This window comes from Callospermophilus lateralis, chromosome 9 (genome assembly GCF_048772815.1).
Source record: "Callospermophilus lateralis isolate mCalLat2 chromosome 9, mCalLat2.hap1, whole genome shotgun sequence".
Taxonomy (NCBI): domain Eukaryota; kingdom Metazoa; phylum Chordata; class Mammalia; order Rodentia; family Sciuridae; genus Callospermophilus; species Callospermophilus lateralis.
This window is the reverse complement of record NC_135313.1, coordinates 28,323,056-28,341,858: the sequence shown is the minus strand read 5'-3', so window position 1 is coordinate 28,341,858 and position 18,803 is coordinate 28,323,056. Positions and strand designations below refer to the sequence as shown.

The following is an 18,803-nucleotide window of genomic DNA, read 5'->3' as shown; positions in this document are numbered from 1 at the left end:
AAAATCTCTGAGTTCTCATTAATGTGGGATTCTGTGATCCCAGTTGACAGCTGTAATGATCATGGATTTGATAGAGAACTGATATAATTAAATAAAATAACAAAAAAGGTTGATATCTACTGGATTAGTTAAATTTCTCATTGTCATTGCAAACACAAAATGAACAACTATTTTGCTTCATTTCTAGTGGAGGTGATAGACTTTATTTCCTCCTCAAGTTAAATTTTTGTCTCTAGATGTTCTGTCCATAAATCTCTTCCAATTCTTTCTTGTTCATTAAAAGATCAGATTACTATCTGGAATATAAGACTTTGTCATCAACCTAGCGTATTCTCTGCCTATCTCTTTCTTAATGCAGTGACCTTTCCTTTATGTCCTTTATGATTTTTAGGGTTGTACCATCTCTAAACCATCTTGTTGTTCATGACATCATGGAAGACCATAGTTGTCACAAAGGTGTCAAGCTCAGGGTTTTTGGTTGATTGTTTGGTGCTTTGGTCACCTGTAGTTGCAAGAATAAATCTTTAGGAAACATACCTTCTATAGAAATAAGGGCTAGTCATGAGCACATTCAATTTCTTGATTTTTTTGTTTTTGTTTTTGTTTTTTGCTTTTGAAAGTCTTCAAGTTGGGTCTGTCTGGCTTAAAGATTTGTTTTGCTTTGCATAGGACAATTTTAGTCAACCTGTGATCTATTTATCCTGCACCTGACCAAATATGTTTGCTCTGACCCATTTCATAGACAGCTGTTTTCTGTTTGCTTTCCAGGAAAAAAAAAAAAAAGTGCTTGGTCAGCCAAGAAAAACACTGCAGATACCGGCAAGAGAATCTCATATGACAGTTTAGTAAACCAATTGTATTTTGACCCTCTTCTTTACAATCTGAAGAGTTCAAATTCAAGTCCCTTTGGGTGGATTGAGTCAGGAGAAAAACAAATGAAACTTATATTAATATATGAATCTGATTCTTTCCATGTAAATGAAACCTCCAAATGGGATTAAAACGTGCTGAATATCTTATAATAGTAACTGACAGCACTAATATCCCCAATTTTCTTTCCTCTCCTTCCTTCATTACAGAAAAGGCACAGGAAACCTTCGTTCATTTCTGGAATATAGTCACCTCTGCCTTGGAAAGCAACAAACTCTTTTTTAACAGTTACATAATAAAGCATTTCACAATTGTGTGTAAAGGTAGTCCAAGTCACAGAAAGCTTTCATCCAGTGTAAATTTAGCTGTAACTTATCTAGAATGCTGTCAAGATGGCTGTGTAGCCATCACCTTGGGGAATACCACTGTTTGTGGGCTAAATAGCAGCTCCCTCATTTAGATGTTGAAGTCCTAATACCCTGTACCTCAGAATATGACTGTGATTGAAGAATTTTTAAAGAGGGGATTAAGTTAAAATGAGGTCATTAGGGTAAGTCTTAGTCTAATATGTCTGATGACCTCACAGAAGAGGAGACTAGGACACTAACCCAAGAGAAAAGACCATGAGAAAACAGGGAGAAGACGGTCATCTACAAGCCAAGGGAAGACACCTCAGAAGAACCCATCCTGGTGATTCCTTGAACTTGGACTTCCACCCTCTAGAATTGTAAGAGAATAAATATCTATAAATAGATATTTATTTACCCAGGTACTTTGTTAGGGCAGCCCTAGCAAACAAATAACAACAAAGTGTTGGGAATAACTAGCCCTGGTGTCTGGATTTATTGGGTGATTGGGTCTCTGAATCCTAGAAACTCAAGATTAAGCAGGAAGCTCTCTCTCTCTTCTTCTGCCCCTATTGGATACTGAGCCTCCTACTCCTGAGCCTCAGCTAAATCTGCTCTTGGATTTAGTGATTTTTAATTCCATGAATGTGTATAATCTAAATCAAGCCCAGCAGTGAGTAGCTAGAGAGCTATGTCTCTTTCAGTGAGTGCATACACACACACACATGCAAAAACACTTTAGGTGTTAATAACCAATAAATATTCTAATAAGTGTTCTAATGGTCAACAAGAGGCAAATTCTTAACAAGCCAAGGTATTTTTATAAACAAGCTATATAGGAGAAAGTCAGAAAACTTTTATATTATTCCCCTTTAATTATATATTAAATCATGAAGACTTAGTATGAATCTGTAAGGTAGAGTGAAAGTTTACTCCTAGATTTTTTTTTGCGGGGGTGGGGTGGGGGGTCAGAGTGTGCACTTCTTAATTCCGAATATACATTTGGGAGAATTTTCACTAGGAAAAACTAAACACAGGAAATGGAAACCACTGACACAGGATCTAAAATAAGTTTAGCAAAATAATATTTAAATCTGAGTTACATTATCCCAGGTAATATACAGTGTTTATGGGATTTTTGCTGTTTGGGACCACAGTGTTCTTTCTGGGTCTCCCAACTTTTCTGGAAAAAAAAAAAAAAAAGAGAAAAGAACTTCAGTTTGCACATAGAGAGGCAAAGGTACAGAGGAAGTCCCCGACTGGTTCCACATCCACCATTTAATGCAGGATTATAGCTTTTGACTGGGCACTCCTACCTCTAAGGAAGGTCTTTGAAGCAGGCACTCCTGAAGTATATATTTTTATTCATTTACTTGTAAATGATATACTTGTACCATGGTATAAGATAGAATGGATGTTATAAAACATACACCCAAGACAGCTTTTGTAAGAATGAGTCAAAATCATTTTCTTCTCAGGGATTAGCTTGCATTCTCCATGTGTACACTTTGTTTGAAAAATCCCCAAATGATTCAGTAGGGTGTGGAAATGGGGCAGATCTTTGGGCTTCCTTGAACACATCTACTTGATCAACTTGCAGTTTTAAAAAGGAGGTAACTTTGTGCACTGCTCATACTCGGGGCCACACATCAACTCTAATCAGCTTTGGCTAGGCAATCCCTATGCCCATGGTACCATTGGTCCAAATACTGGAATTTAGCTGGAATCATACTCCAAGGTGTGATCATTCATGACACTTAACATCACAGTAGATGAAAACAAGAATGATGTGTGTGGACAAGTTCAGCATTGGGATTTCTGCTCTCTGTTCCTCCTTATAAGTGACCATAAATACTTGGGATAAACTAGGACAAAAGTCTCCTCTGTGCAATATGTACTGGGGAGCAAGCATTTATCTTAAGCTTGGAAATTCCTTTTATTTTTCTTCAGTTTATTTTTCTTTGTATCAAATTTGACTTAAGTTGGAATCATCTTTTATTGTTTAAAACAGTAAGTTGGATATTACTCAGTACAATAAGACCATTCCTATTTACCTGTTCTCTCTTAAAATAGCTTTACCTGAGCAATCAATGATTTGATTTCTGGTTTGTGGGACTTTAGTACATATAGCTCTTGTTTGCTTGCTTTGTTTTTGCTTCCTCCTTTTACACTTCTGGTTTGCTCAAAGTATCTATGTCATATAAGTAAATAAACATTTATTCTATCAAAATCTATAAAGTAATTTTCCTTTAAAAGAAGTCAGATATCCACATCTTAGTGAAGGATAAATAAACATGAAATGTGTTCACTTTCAGTGTTTAAGGGATCTTCAGATCAGACCAAAGCAGAATTGAATGTTCTTTGGGGCTAACTGCACACGCTGTCCCTGTGGTCAGCTCTGAGTCTCCTTCCTATCTCCCCACCTTCAGTGGAGACAGCATACATCTCCCACACTCTCTTGTGCCATCTATATCATGATCAAAAGTGCTACCCCTCTGGCTACGTCTTGCAAGGCCATGCCTCAGCCCTAAAAACAATTTTTTTCCTTTATATTTAGCTAAATATCATAGATGATCCAAATCACAGAGATTTAGTATTGTGAAGCTGGATGAGATCACAGGAATTATCTAACAATTCACCCTGCTCTTTCTAGTTGAAGAAGTCATAGCCCAGAGAGATGAAGTATCTTGCCCAAGCATGCTAAGGAACAGATCCTGTGGGATTATAACCACATCCTTTAGAATTCAACTCAACAACAGTGACTACTTTGGTCTTAGGCTTGGGACATTTCTGATTCTCATTTCCTTTGTCCTAGATTATAACCTCTACTTATGGCTTTATTATTGTTTTAGTGTTGTTAAGTAGTCTCAAACCACTTATGGTAGGAGGAGGGGATAAATATTCATATTGTAAAAGACAGGACAGCTCTCCTAACACTCATTTCAGTGCTCTCTCCAGTGTCAGAAGGACTGTGGGCTCATTGTTCCTCAGTCACTGACACCTGCTGTGTCCGGGGGATCTCAAGGAGTTGCAGTACAAGCACCGTACTAGGCACACTCACAGGCTTTCTAAGTGGAAATTCTTCAAAAATCATTTTAAAAATGTTTTTTGCAAAAAACATTTTTGTAAAAATAGAATAAAGTTAAGCATCTGTTCAATAACTTCTTTAATAATCATGAATAAAATGACCAAAAATGAGAAAACAGAAGCCCTTATTAGAAACCATTATAATATGGAACTTGGAAAAATGGAGGGAGAGAAATTTGTGTAGTTTTATATTGACTTAACAATTCAGTGATATAACCAAAAAAGAAGAAGAAAAAGAAACATTTGTAAAGAATGGTTTGAAACACCATCAGCAGTAAATATCGCAGTAGATGGTACTTACAAGTGGAGAGGAAATATGCCTTTTGGGGAGAGAAATACACTTGATCTTTACTACACATTACTTTCCATGGAAACATACTGTGATACAGTAAAAAATCATAACATCTATGACTGACAACAAAGTCAACAACTAGGATCCATTAAAAAAATTTACATAACACTGAGTGTTGGAGGGGACTGGGAAAATGCATAGAATCTTTCTGACCCTGAAATCAGCAATACTTAGCAATAACATCAAAAGGAATAGTAAATTGAGCTTCAAGGTGTGAGAGGATATTAGATTCACAATTTTTAAAAATTCAGTTATAATTCACTAAATTGCTTCATACCAGATGATTGCTCATGATTTTTGTCAATAATCTTTTAACCAAGTAAAATCACAATAAGGAGAAAAGAACCTATTACATTAATATTTCATATAGCCTATTTTTATGATCTCTCCATAATTAATAATTGCTGTGCATTTTGTATCTTCTATAGAACATTCTCATCTTGATAAGAAATGGTGAGCATTCCTAGAACAATCTGCCTCTAACTTATTGGTCTTAAATCAAAGCTATCAATCATTGTTGGAACAAGACAGGGTGAATTTGATGCAATGAACACACATCCATCAAATGCAAGTCCACAGCTTGAAATCTCTGTTTGAGATAGGGCTTAAATATCATATAAGCCCTTCCATGGTCAAACATAGAAACAGGGATCTTCATTATTCACTCTGTTGGGGATGGGGTGGGATGGTTACATAATGAGAGAATCAGATATGAAGAAATGCCAAATTCCAAAGCAAAACTTTTTTAGATGCAAGAATTATATTGGCAGTAGCCTAGTGCCAGCTTTATCTTCTAGATTAATATAGAGAGGTATGCATTATCTTATTTGAAAAATACAAATCAAATATGTGTGTATTGATTGTGTCTCAATAATAGGGTCAACATTCAAATAATAATTAGACAGTTGTGACATAAAAAATTAAAGGTTTTAAGCTCTGTTTACATTAATAATAAGAATAGAACCTCAAGGTATAGCAATGAAGAATTAGCTTATTTTAAAGCAATTATATGGAAGGCAGCTAATAAAATTATGTTGACATTATATATTCTTGTCTTTCCACAAAAACCATAGCAATCAAATCAAATTAAATTTAAAAGAATGCACTAAAATACTCACTACCCAAAGGTGATCAACAGATCTTCCTTAAGCATCTGTGATAATTAGGAGAGTAATGTTTGATTTGCCCATAAAACTCATTATTTCTTTTTCTATTTCTGGAATTCATTTATCTCACTTACCTGTGACCTGTTTAGTATGGATCTGGGTCATTTTTAAATGAAAGAGTACGCATTTTGGGGTAATAAGAAGTCCACACACACAAAAAAAAAGATTGTGAATATAAATAAAATGTAGGCATTCCATAATCACAAACATGTCACTTACGAATACACATACATGTGAGCAGAGCCCTGCAGAAAGGAATGTTTAACCAGCCTTGCCAACCCCAGTGCCTACAGTACCATGCAGGTAACAAATGAAAAGAGCCACCAACTGAGTGAGCGCCAACCACTCTCAGTCCACTGAATTATTACCTTTAAGGAATAAAGAACAGAAAAATTCATATTTTGACATAAATGTCTGAATGTTTGAATTTTAAAAAAATTCAAAAACTTTAAAATACTCAGACCACATAAAAGGAGTCATCATGGGCCTAACACAGTGCCAAGTCTGTGATTTAAGAGAGAGAATTCTATTGACCTTTTTTATCCAAAGTTTTTAAAACCAGTCCACCATGCTCAAATGTGTTTTCCAGAATATGAAATAGCTCATATCTTAAATTATCTAAATAGGGACATGTGTTAAGAATATATAGAGGACACACTGGTTCTCACAGAGCTTTCTGCCTGCCCAGTACAGTAATGGCTGCTGACTGCAAAGCACATTCGGTCAGTTCAGTGCAGCAAACCACAGAGGAATTCAGTTTTGTCTTCTTTATCCTGTCCTTAGAAGTTATTTTTTAGTTTTCCTTAATCTGTGTGTATGTCGACCGTGTCCTCATGATCTATAGACATAATCTGTTATTTCCTTAAATGTTCCTTCATTTTTTAAAATTTTATGTTTGCTATAGTATATTTAGTCAGAAATTAATATGACTGATTTCTAAACTATTACAATTTAATTAAAATTATCGTTCTTATTGGTACTTTGTTGAAGTGTTGCCTCAGGGCTAATAGGTCTGTCTCAATCTTAATCCCTACCCCCACCCCACCCCTGCAAAGCACTGTATTTTTGGTGTGAGTTTTTGCAGAGTACAACCCTTTTCGTTTTCATTTTGTTGGGTCTTTTCTTTCTTTCTGAAATACATTTATCACTCTATGAGCAAAATGTTGCCACTTATATGTAGCATTGCAAATTTCATCTGCTCACTAATTGATTATCATCCTTAAATCAGCTTTTCAATATATATGATGAATTGGCTAAGCCCTTCTAAATATTATTTCATCTGAATTTCCCTACAGCCATCCCTACTCAGCAGCTACGTACAGATTGAAAACTGAGTTCTAAGTAACCTGCGAGGCTTGGGGGAGAGCTAGACAAATCTGGACTTTACTTTCCGGGGCTAAACTCCCTGACCACGTGATACAATCATCCCTATTGTGAATTATCACCTGCCCTGAACTTCCTTATTAATGTCAAGGGAACACTCTCATCCCTCAAGGCCAAGTGAGTGAGAAGAATCCCCCTGACACTGGATTCCAGGAAGGAAGAGGTGGGTCTTCTGCCCCCACCCAAGGAAACCATAAGCTCCCTGGGGTTCTTTGTTACTGACTCACTCTTGCCTCCTGCTTAACTCAGCTGTGTGACCCTTGCCTTCTGACCTCAGAAGTTGAAATTTGGTCTTTCTGGAACTTGTGCCTCAGCTTTCCCTGCAACTTTCTTAGGTCACACTGCCCCTCTGTTGGTAATTCTCAGACTTTAGGGTTGCCTGAGGCAGGGACCCCAGATTCCTTCTCAAATTGTTTGGCCATCCCTGAATCCCTGCCAAGGGGGATGGTTGGGTATCTGGCTCCATTCTGACCTTGTCTTGGAATCCTGCATAAACATTTTCTATCCTCCATGATCCCTCCTATGCACTCTGTGGAAACCATTGCCCCATGGAAACATGACATCTCCATATCTAGCTAGTTCTTGTAATATATTATCTTAAAAAAATACAATCTCATTGAAAAGTTAATAGTTTCCGGTCACCTTCATATTAGATCTGGACTCCTCTTTGTGGCCAAAGCCCTATGTGACCTGGTCCCTGTCTCTTTTCTAATCTCATTTCTTGCCACCATCTTTACCTCCCTGTTGAAGCCACACTGACCTTCCAGGCTCTTGAGCATCACAAGCTATTTTCTACTCTAGGGCCTTTTCACACTGGATTACTTCTGTCTGGGTGCTCAGTAACACATCTCCACTCACTGCATGAATGATTTCTTCCCATATTTTTAAGTCTCAGTATAAATGTCACCTCCCCAGGGAAGCCTTCCATGATCACTTTATTTCCTACCCCTGCTTGCTGTTATTTATCTCCATAGCATGCATCTATCTCATAAGAAGATAGTTTTTCTCCACCATATACATTGTACTAGCTCAAAGAAAGTCTACTATACACAATATTTGAATGAATACATTACTTATAATGTTATTAGGAAAAATATAGCACTTCTATTAATTTAATGTTACTAATGCCATTGAATATGCAAACAGACATTTGAAAACTTGACAAGAAACCTAAGCACCATTTTAAATTTTGTTCTTAAGGGGGAATAATTCCAATCCAAAAGGTCAACTTAAAATATTTTAGAAAATAATCTAGCCATTATTTGGTGACTGCCTGTATCTACCCTTAGGCTTAAAAACAATAATGGATTCTGGGTGCTGTTGGAGGCCAAGGAAAGGCAAAAGAAATGGAAAAACAGCCCCTGTCCATAAGAATTTGAATTCTAACTGAAGAACACAACCCAAACATAAAACTCCTTAAGCATGATTAGATAAACAAGTTTGTACTGACCAAAATATGAACTGGGAAGGGTAGGTTAAAGCTGAGGAGAAGGGAGGAATCCTGCATTAATGAAGATACGCCAGAAAAGATGCATTTGAATCTGAGCTTTACAGGGTGTGGCTTGGATGAGAGAAGTGAGTAGGACTTTTGAGCCTTAGAATATTCCACAGAAAGCCACAGAAACAGAGGAAATGGATTTTACTTAGGAGATAGCAGAGAGTGCCGAGGAAGGAAAAAGTCAGCGATAAGAGGGAGAGTGAGAGAGGTTTCAGTTGTGCTAAGAGGGAGTTTGTGAGGGATGCTGATCTTAGAGTGAAGAATTGGAACCTGTTGATATAAGCAATAGGTAACCATTAATCAGAGGATGCTGGTTTCTGTGCTTGAGGACAATTGAATAACCAGCTCAGTTTAGAATGATTAGACAAGGGAGAGATGGAAATTAGAGGGATCAGCTCAGAGACTGTTGCTGTCTGTCTATCTATCTATCTATCTAGGAGAACCCATAACACAATGGACCTGTGGAAATTAAAGGGAAGTACAGATTGAAAGGACATTGTAAAAGGCTTCAGTAAGGAATGAGAAGTAGCTCTGCCCATCTGGATCATCGCTCCATCTTCAGAATGGAGACCTCAAGTCAATAAATCTATCAACATGATCTTCGATTTTGATGAGTCACAGAGAGGAGTCACAGGAAATGAAGGAATTGCTATAATGAATGAGATTTTGGCCTTCCACTCAGGTACTAATGACCACAGTAGCCCAGGATGACTTGAAGGGGACTGTTTCTCTTCCAGGAGTTCAGACACAGGGTCAAAAGACGACCGAGTGTCTCTACGTATGCATGTGGTCTCAGGCTGTCATGGTACTAAATGCAGGATATATCAGAACGCAGTTTAGAAAGACATATTAAAGAAAGGACTCATCACAGTAACACGTCTCCACATGCAAGCCACATGAGCGTCTTGGCACCAGCTCTCCCTGTGTTGAGCAACACCCACTCAGGAAGGAAATGGAGACCCGATGCTATTTTTTCTTCTCAGAGCATGTGGCTGTTCTTCACTAAAATTACAACCAATTTCTATCTTTCACTTTCACCCTCTCACTGAAATGCAATTCATGTAGAAAACTCCATGATTACCCCTAAGCTGGATGCTTGTCCTGACCCAGTAGCCCCAAACATATGCAGATATTTCCCTCCTCCTGCATCCATAGTTTCACTTTCTGTGGTTTTAGATACCTATGGTCAAACACACTCTGAACATACTAATATTTGTTTCAACTCTTTTGAGAGAGACCATCTTCACATATTGATGAGCTGCAGAGGAAATGAAGGAATTGCTATAATAAATGAGACATTTGGGCCTTCTACTGAGGTGCTACGGACCACAGTAGCCCAGGACGACTTGAAGAGGACTGTTTCTCTTCCAGGAGTTCAGACACAGGGTCAAAGGACCACTAAGTGTCTCTATGTATGCATGTGTGTTGTTATAATTGTCTAATTTATTATTTTCTTAAATCCCTGCCCAATTTGAAAGTTAAACTACCATATGTATATGTGTTTAGGGAAAAGCAGTTTATTTGGATCCTGGTGCTATTCAGGGTTTCAGGCATCCACTTGGGATCTTAGAATGTACCCCTTGTGGGTAAAGAGGGACAACCGCTACTTCAAAGGAAAGGATGATTCACAAAATTTAGAACTTTTAATATCAGGACTTTAGACTACAGAAAGAATCACTCACTATTCACTCTATTAAAGACCCCTCAAAGTGCCTCACGAGACTCAGCACACACTCATCTATTGAAGAACATAGCTATTGCACTAAGCGGCATACCTGCATGTTAGTTTGGCACTTCCTATTGGTTTTATAATTATATTCTTTAACCCTTATTTAGGTGTCTTCTAACTAAATTCCCTGAGGGTACAAACCTTAATGTATTAAGTTTTTAGTATCATCCTGTAGTTCCCCCTGCTATATTTTTTTTTTTTTAGTACACAGTGGGCATACAATAAATGCCCTTTCCATCAGATCAAGTTGTTAAGTCAGGAGAGAAGTCAATGGTTTATAGTCAGATCTAAATCTTTCATGACTGGAGAAGAAAGGAAATGGGCAGGTATTTCAGCCTTAAAATGGCAAGGGGAATTTGTGGGTTTTTTCCTCTATAGCAATGTCAGTAGATGATATTGGATTTACCATGTAGCAGGGCTCATAGAAGTGCAATACAAAACCCGGATGACAGTATGAAATGTATTGTGTGTGTATTCACAAAATTCCACAGAATCAATCACCATCCCTTTGGCCAAGTTAATATGAACTCGAGTGGCAGTAGCCCACGGACCTTTAATAGAGTTCACCGATGGGAAATAGTAACAGCTCCCATGGAGGCAGTACCTTCGCTGCCAACCGTGATCTATGATGACAGCCTCCCAGAAAACACATTGACACAATAGGCTATAATGACTCAGATGGGGCTTTTATGTGATATCGGGCCAGTGATCCGCAGACAATGTCTCACTGGGAGGTGTCTCAATTGCCTTCTCCTCATGCTTTCAGGCCTGTCCAGGTACTTCCTGAAGCCCAGGGTTGTCTGCCTATGCTCTAAAATTATCAAAATCTGCCTGAAGGTATCTCTATTGCACCAATCAGCCACCAGAAAGCCAATGAGAAAAATGAAAAAATAGCTATAGATGGAAGATTTTATACAATCTGCAATGTTAGGTATAGTTATATTTGCTTAGGGAGTATAATTAAGCATCAACTGCCAGATTTGGGCTTAATTTTTCATCAAGTCCTGTGACCAGTTTGAAGCCTTCTTTGCCCACACCTTAAAGAGGATCTACAACCTCTGAGCCAGTCAATCAGCTAATGACTATGTGACAAATGTACTCATGATTATGCAAGGCATTGCTGTATATTTAGGAGAATAATGATCTCTATCCTCAAAGAGCTTCTGATGGAGTTCAAAAAGGTGAAACTGATATGTTTAGCCATTATGGCCTAAATTACTCCATGGGTGTATTCTATGCTCTAAGCTGTTTGAGGATTGTATGTTCATAGCAGCCTAATAAACACCTGTTTTCCATACATCATTGTTTTAATCCAGTGAAATCGTGGGTGTGTGATTTGGCACTGGGCAATAACAAAGATAGTACATAGCAGAGGAAAGAATTAATTTGCTAGTGGATGATGAAAAGACCTGAGTCAGATACTTTTAGAGTAAGTCAAGGGCATATGGGAAGGAGGACTGGGAAAGGGGAGTACCAGAAGTTTATTAACATTTCATGATATCTATTATGCCTGAGACACTTGACAGGTTGGCTCATTTCACCTAACCAACATCCCTGGGAAATAGAGATTATCATCATCACTTTACACATGATAAAATAGCAGCTCAAAGAGATTACCTGTCTTGCCCTACATCATGAAACCAGGAAATGATGGAGTCAGGTCTCAAGTCCAGATCTACCAGCTCCAAAGCCCACACTCTTTCTATTCTATCATCTTAACTCCCTGAAGTGAGTAATAGATTCAAGAGACCAATTTCTGCCAGTTTATGAAGGCCAGGGCTGGTATTCTGCCAAGGTGGCTTGACACACCAGTCAGCATCCATCTGACTGGTCAGTGTAAAAGCCATTTAACATGCTATATATTTATAAGATATCATACCCATAATGTCCTTACTGAATCTCTGAAATTGGAGAACACTTACTGCTGGCTTTTGAGAGAAATACTGTCAAATCCAAATGTAGCTCTAAGGTCAAGGGAAATGATCTCCAACACTGGGAGAAAATTTACACAGAGAAAACTTTCAATTCTTATAATCATAGTGCTATATTTTAAAAAGCACTTTAAAGTTGTAAGAAAATAAGCACAGGGTTTTTTTTTTGAGGGGGGTAGTTTTAAATATGCATAATTATCTTGATTTTGTTGAAACTTGTCACTCTCTCCAATCTCTAACTCTTCAGAGATAAGCACTTTCAACAATTTAGTAGGTATTTAATTTTTCCTATCCATAGAGAAACATAAACTATATGTTTGTTTCCAGAAATTAAGTCATATAAACTACTCTGCTTACTATTTATACATAATATATCAAGGACATCTTTCCTTGTCAATACATATAGATCCATTTTGTTCTTTTTAATAACTGCATGGTTTTCAAAAGACAAAATATTCTTTTAAATATCATGGTCTCCTTTTAGCAAATTAAGTTTAGGTATTCACTCATCTATGCCTATTTTATAGAAATTCATACATATATTCATTATTACTCTATGTAATTTGCTGATATATCATTGTACCAATGTGATATGTCAGTATTAAAATTACATATTTAATGCAGTTTATGATTAGCTGTAACTTCCTAATATAACACTGCACTAATAGTTTATGCAATTCCACCTCAGTCGCAATTGATGGTCCCCTGCTGCAGTGAACATCAGGAGCCATCTCAACAGCTCCCAAAGCACTGTCAAAACTCATAATAGCAACTCAAAGTAATCAGAGATAGTTTCCTAAAAGGTCTGAAACTTCAGCCATTCCTTGAAACATAAGGAGGATTTGGCTAGGCCAAAAGAAGAGAGAGCAAAGAATAGGAACCCAAAGAGTCAGGACCATGGACAGAGCAGAGATGGGTTGGATGGAAAAATGTGCTTTGAGGGGAGTCCTGAGGAAAGTGGTAGGAGAGGTGAAGTGTGGTTTTATGATGAGAGTTTTGAAAAACATCAGAAAGTTCAGATTTGGTGTTTTAATAGGAAGTCAGAACCAAAGGATGACTTGGGAGATATTTAGCAAACCAGCAGTTATATGAGGTAGAGTTGTCCACACATGAAAAGGTATAGTCAAGTAAGACATTACATGGAAAGAATCAACATGGTCCGCTGCTCTGCTTACTGAGAACTTGTTCTGGGCCAAGTCCTGTAGTAAGTATTCAAGTTACATGTTTTCATTTAGTCCTCCTCAGGATGACCCTGAGTCTTCATGACAACTAATCCCATGGATGAGATATGCCAAAGCTTGGAAAGGTTAAGTTTTCTGGAAGTTGCATAGTCTACCTAGTTGGTACAGAGTTGAAATCCTAACTGACAAAGGTAGGAATCAGATCCAAAATGCAGATTTGTATCACAAATACTATGGACATTCCACTCTGAACAAACTCATAACTTCAAAACTAAGATGTTCTTTCTTTTTTCCACTGTTTCCCTCCTTCCATGGAAACCTAAAGAAAAAGTAATTTCCTAACAATTTTAGCAGGTTCAGATCACCCCCAATGATAGTTCCACCCAAGTTTACAAAGTTTTTACAAAAGAAAAATGAGGTAAAATCAAATTCAGGCTTTTTCAACCCATGAAGTTACCTCTCACAATGTCACCTAGCCTCTAGGGACTTCATGTTTCTCAATCACAGTGAGGAAAAGCAGGTATTACAGATCTTTCCTTGTTCCTAAATTCCACAGTATGCTCAAACAGAAGGACCATGCTAATAAAGTCTAAATGTTACTTGGCCCCAAGAATTGGATTATTATCTCTAATATGTCCATAGATATTCATTAATTTAATCATTTATAGAGTAAATGTTTCTTGGATACATACTATGTGCCTATTTTTTCTGAGTGTGTCCTCTGTTCCTTTGTGTTATTTAAGTCTTAACCCATTTAATCTTTATAACTATCCTATGAAGCATTTATTTATTTATAACAATGAAACACAGTGAGTAATTTGTCTAAGATTATACAGGTGTGTAGCAAAATCAAGATTAAGATCAGACAATGTCCAGAGCCCCAACTCAACCTCAGTGCTTTGCTCAATAACCATCACACCATGTTTCCAGGGAAATTCCCCAGTACCTCTTAGAAGTTAGTAATTGACCAAGGCTAAAATGAAAGACTTAGAGTGCTATAGAATTCTGTGGTTTATGCTTTAGAATTCCAAGCCTATGTTTGAAGTCTAGTTACCACATGCTGGGTGACCTCAATTTCTCTGCACCTTTTTTTTATCCATAATCAGAGATAAAATAATGTCTACCCATAGGGTAGTCATGAAGCATAAATACATAGGGTAGTCATGAAGCATAAATACAACATTGAGGGCCCAAAAAAGAGATTCAGAGGAACACCTGGATTACTTTAAGGAAATGTTCTAGTGTTTTGGATGTTGGAAGGTATTTATAGATGCAGAACCCATCTTGACTTCAGCCATCTGATCACCTACTTTGAAGAAGTCTCTATAGAGTCTAAGATATGCTAATTTGGAACTATAGGCATTTGAATGCTAGAATGCATTTTCAAGGAAGAGTGAATTCTTACCTGTTACCTATGTTCCCTAGAAACAACTACTAGGAAAAAGTGTGGACAATTACTATGCAAAACCGTAGAGCATTCTAGAACTATTTACACTAGAAGGGAAGATAAGTTTCCTCTCTGATAGTGGCTTGCTGAATATTAAAATGCCCTGTGTTTTGTGTACCACCCATTGGTTGGATAATGATCTTCAACATTTCACAATCGCTGTGTTGGCACCAGAACAGCTCCACACGGGAGATTAGCAAGACTATTTGTACTTTAATTGATTCCTTGAAACATTTCCTAGATAAGACGATTATTTGCATTTTCCTGATGGCTAACCCAAATGTAGACTTCTAATAGTTTGAATAAAATACATACTGAGTTTGTGGCAATGAAAAGTGAAAACACACACACACAAAAAAGGAGGAGGAATCACAATTCCTATTCCCATTTCTATAAATGCTAAGCTTCTTTCTCTTCCAAATAACTGTAACTATATAAACAATAAATATTCCGGATCATGGACCTGCAGTTTCAGAGCATGACAAGAATGGAGTTAGTTCAACATGGACGTGGGTTATAAATGAGATATGCTCAGAACCTACTACACTGAAATTATAGAGGGCACGGCAGAATCTAAATCACAAGCGTGACTAACTCTTATTTGTTTTGTGGGGTTTATTTTATAGGGAGCGGACTTGTGTCCTCCGCGAGACATTGGGAGGGGCGGCCCTTGATCGAAAGCTGTTGCGCAGGAAACACTGAACCCAGCGAACCAAACCCTGCCGTGGCCTTGTTTCAGATCCTGTCTTCCGCGGAGCTGCTCCAACTCTCTCCACCGAAAAATTGACTGCAGCGCTTGCTTTTGAGCATTCCTATGCTCGCAGCGAGGATATCAATGCCTGCACTCTGGCCACCCCCGAGGCTGCCTGTCTCCTGGTTGACTTTGCACCTGCACTCAGGCTACCCCTGAGGAAGCAAAGTCAGCAGACAGACTCTCTGTTCCCTTTCTTCAGGGGCAGAGCACATGTTTTCCGAGCCACTGCTGCCTTCTGGATTACTCACGGGGCTTCCAATTCAGATCTTCTTCTTTTCTACCTCTTCTGGCCATTCCACCATGCTGCTCTTTCCTCCCCGCTCAGTAGCCCAGCCCGAGTAGCCCACTCCAGAGGCACATGTGAATGCTGATGGCAAGAAAAAGCAGGGGGGAAGCAGGCAGTCCAGCCCTGATGTGGGGACACATGGGATTTTGGAAATCAGCTTCTGTGAGGGACTTTTCTTCAGGAAGGGAGCGTTTTGCACACAGTGTGCCAGACAGCCTGGGATTACAGAGCCAAGAAGCTCCCCAAGGAGCTCACCTTGGTGCCCTGAATCCTTGAGCATGAGTTCTTTCACAGCCTCTAAGGGGCCTGACTAGCTCTTCCAACTTGGTAGTCAGTAATACAGTATTCAGAGCCAAAGATAGGTTCAAGGGGAAATTACTTCAGCAAATTGCCTCTTCAAGACTCAGTTTTCTTATCTGTAAAACAGGGAATAAGAATGCCACTTACCTCGCTGGGCAAGTATGACAATCAAATGATATAATGCATGGAAACCGCCTAACATGGGGCTGGAGGATAATAAAAAATAAATTTGTTCTTATTATTTTAAGGTACCCTTCATATATTATTTCTGATCTTTCTAAAAACAAAACAAAACAAAACAAAACAAAAACCCTTCAATTACAAATGATACTAAATCCTTTGTACAAATAGGACATTATAGACAGACCAGACAGGTGACTTGCATCAAATTGAGTAACTGCTAAGTGGCAGAATCAGATCCACCGCTCAGATCTGAGCTCCGGCATTCTGTCCTACTTCCTTCTGCCCCAGAGTTGCTTTGGCCACCATCCTGACTGAACTGTCAAGGCAACACCATACTAAGTCACTCTCCCCTGCTGGCTCTATGTTCAGCTCTAAGAACATATTCTAGCAAGGCTCACTGCTAGACAAAGAAATGCCAACATGGACATGCTCAAGAAATCCCTCTCACCGTAGAAACTGCCCACTTTGACAGGCATATTTTAGCAGGAAACAAGGTAGCTTGCTTTCCAAAGTGCTTGCTCCTGCATCTTATAACCAAAGGAGAGGAGCAGCAACAGTTTTTTTTTTCTTTTTTTTTTATTGGCCCATAACCTTTCAGTTATATGAGTTTGGCATGAAATGACAGCTGTTAACACAGCAGGCCACCTCTTGGCATTCCAGTGATGGCTATATTAGTGCCACCACAGGGCCCAGGCTTGCCATAAGCCTTTCGTGAATCAAAGTGCCACTAATTTTCCCCTTATAAAAACCACAAGATGGTATCCAGGCTGTGCTTTTCAATTTATATTGTTCTGCCGTGCAGCAGCAAGATCATGAATTTTAAGTGCCTACTGAGATTTGGTCCTGTAACTGCACCATGGGCCCAATGCCACCATGGGGAGAATGGTGCAAAGTAAGTATAATCGTGTTTTTACAAAAAAAAAAAAAAAAATCTGATTGCAATAAATCCTGAGGACTGAGGATAGATTCAGTTGAGGATTCTCATTAAATACTAATTCCCCCTTTCCCCCCTGTACTTGCTTCACCCTCTCATATAAATTTTATCTTACATGGCTCAGAATAGGACTAAAACATGCATCTTACTGCCTTCCAAAGATGCTGGTAATAAAAGGCAGAGATGGGGGATAAGATAGAGGAGAAAGAACTGGAGGCCAGTGTTGACCGTGGCTTCATGAATAATTCATATTCTATCCCTTCAAGCCAAAGCTTCCTCCTAACTGTCTTTCTCAACTGATATTTCTGCAATCCTCCTAAATATCCGGCCTTGAAGCAATGAAAGCAAATCTTCAACTTGCCCCCCTGTTGCCACTCACGGTCAGTTGCCAGGTCTGTGGATACTTCCTTTACAATATCTCTCATCTCCAGCCTCTATTTTGACTCTCCAAGCTATTACTCTAATGGAGGTCTTTATAATCTAAAAACTGAGTCATTATGATCATTAATTTGTGAGCGAGCAGATAAGACTTTAGCTCTGGATGCAAACAAATTTGGGTTCAAATGCTGGAGCAGACACTTACTAGCTGTGTCCCCTTGGACAAGTGACTTAACATTTCCAAGCCTCATCTGAAAAACAAAGATAACAATAAGTAACTACCCCTCAGGGTGTAACAATGATCAAGATAATGTGTGCCAAGTGATTACATTATTTTTCAGCAGTTTTGCATAATCAATTTCTTCCCTCTTTACTTTGCTCTATATTCCTCTTTCAATTTTCTCTTACTAGAATTAAGCAAAAATGAGGAAAGCTGTTTCAAAACCTAGACGAGGCATCAGAGAAATGCCAAAAACTTTGGTCTCTCAGTAAGGTCTTTTACCATCAGACCCTTAAAGGCCTTCCAAACATGCCTCTCCCAACACCACTCCTCAGTAGTCCTCAACACATGACCTGGACACACATTTTTTCCCTAATCCACAGTTTGCACCATTCTTCTTCTCCATCAGTCAAACACACATGTTAAGGTCCACTTTAAATCCAGCATCCTTTAAAAACATCTTTTTGATATTTCAACCTGCCTTCTTCACCAAACTCTGTAGTAGTTAACATCTATTTCCTGAGTTATTTATGCTACAAATCATATCCTTCCGACCTTGAAACTTCATCTTTCATGGATTTATGTCCCATTTTTGTTCTTCAATGAGAATATCCTTTGGTTCTAAGATAAATGACCACTTTACAGGTAAAACTTCCTTAGAATAAAGCCTTTGGGTTCTTCAGGAACTAATTTTCTTTTGGATGTAGTTCAAATGTATGCATCTTGCATGACACCGAGATTGATAAATTTGGAAACA

The 18,803-nt window shown here is 38.3% G+C and overlaps 1 long non-coding RNA gene across 2 annotated transcripts in view; it reads right to left on the bottom strand.

Annotated features, from left to right (window-relative positions):
• LOC143406941 (uncharacterized) overlaps positions 1 to 18,803 on the bottom strand; it is a 33,901-nt gene that overhangs the window by 707 nt on the left and 14,391 nt on the right. The gene's annotated exons all lie outside the window — the stretch shown is intronic.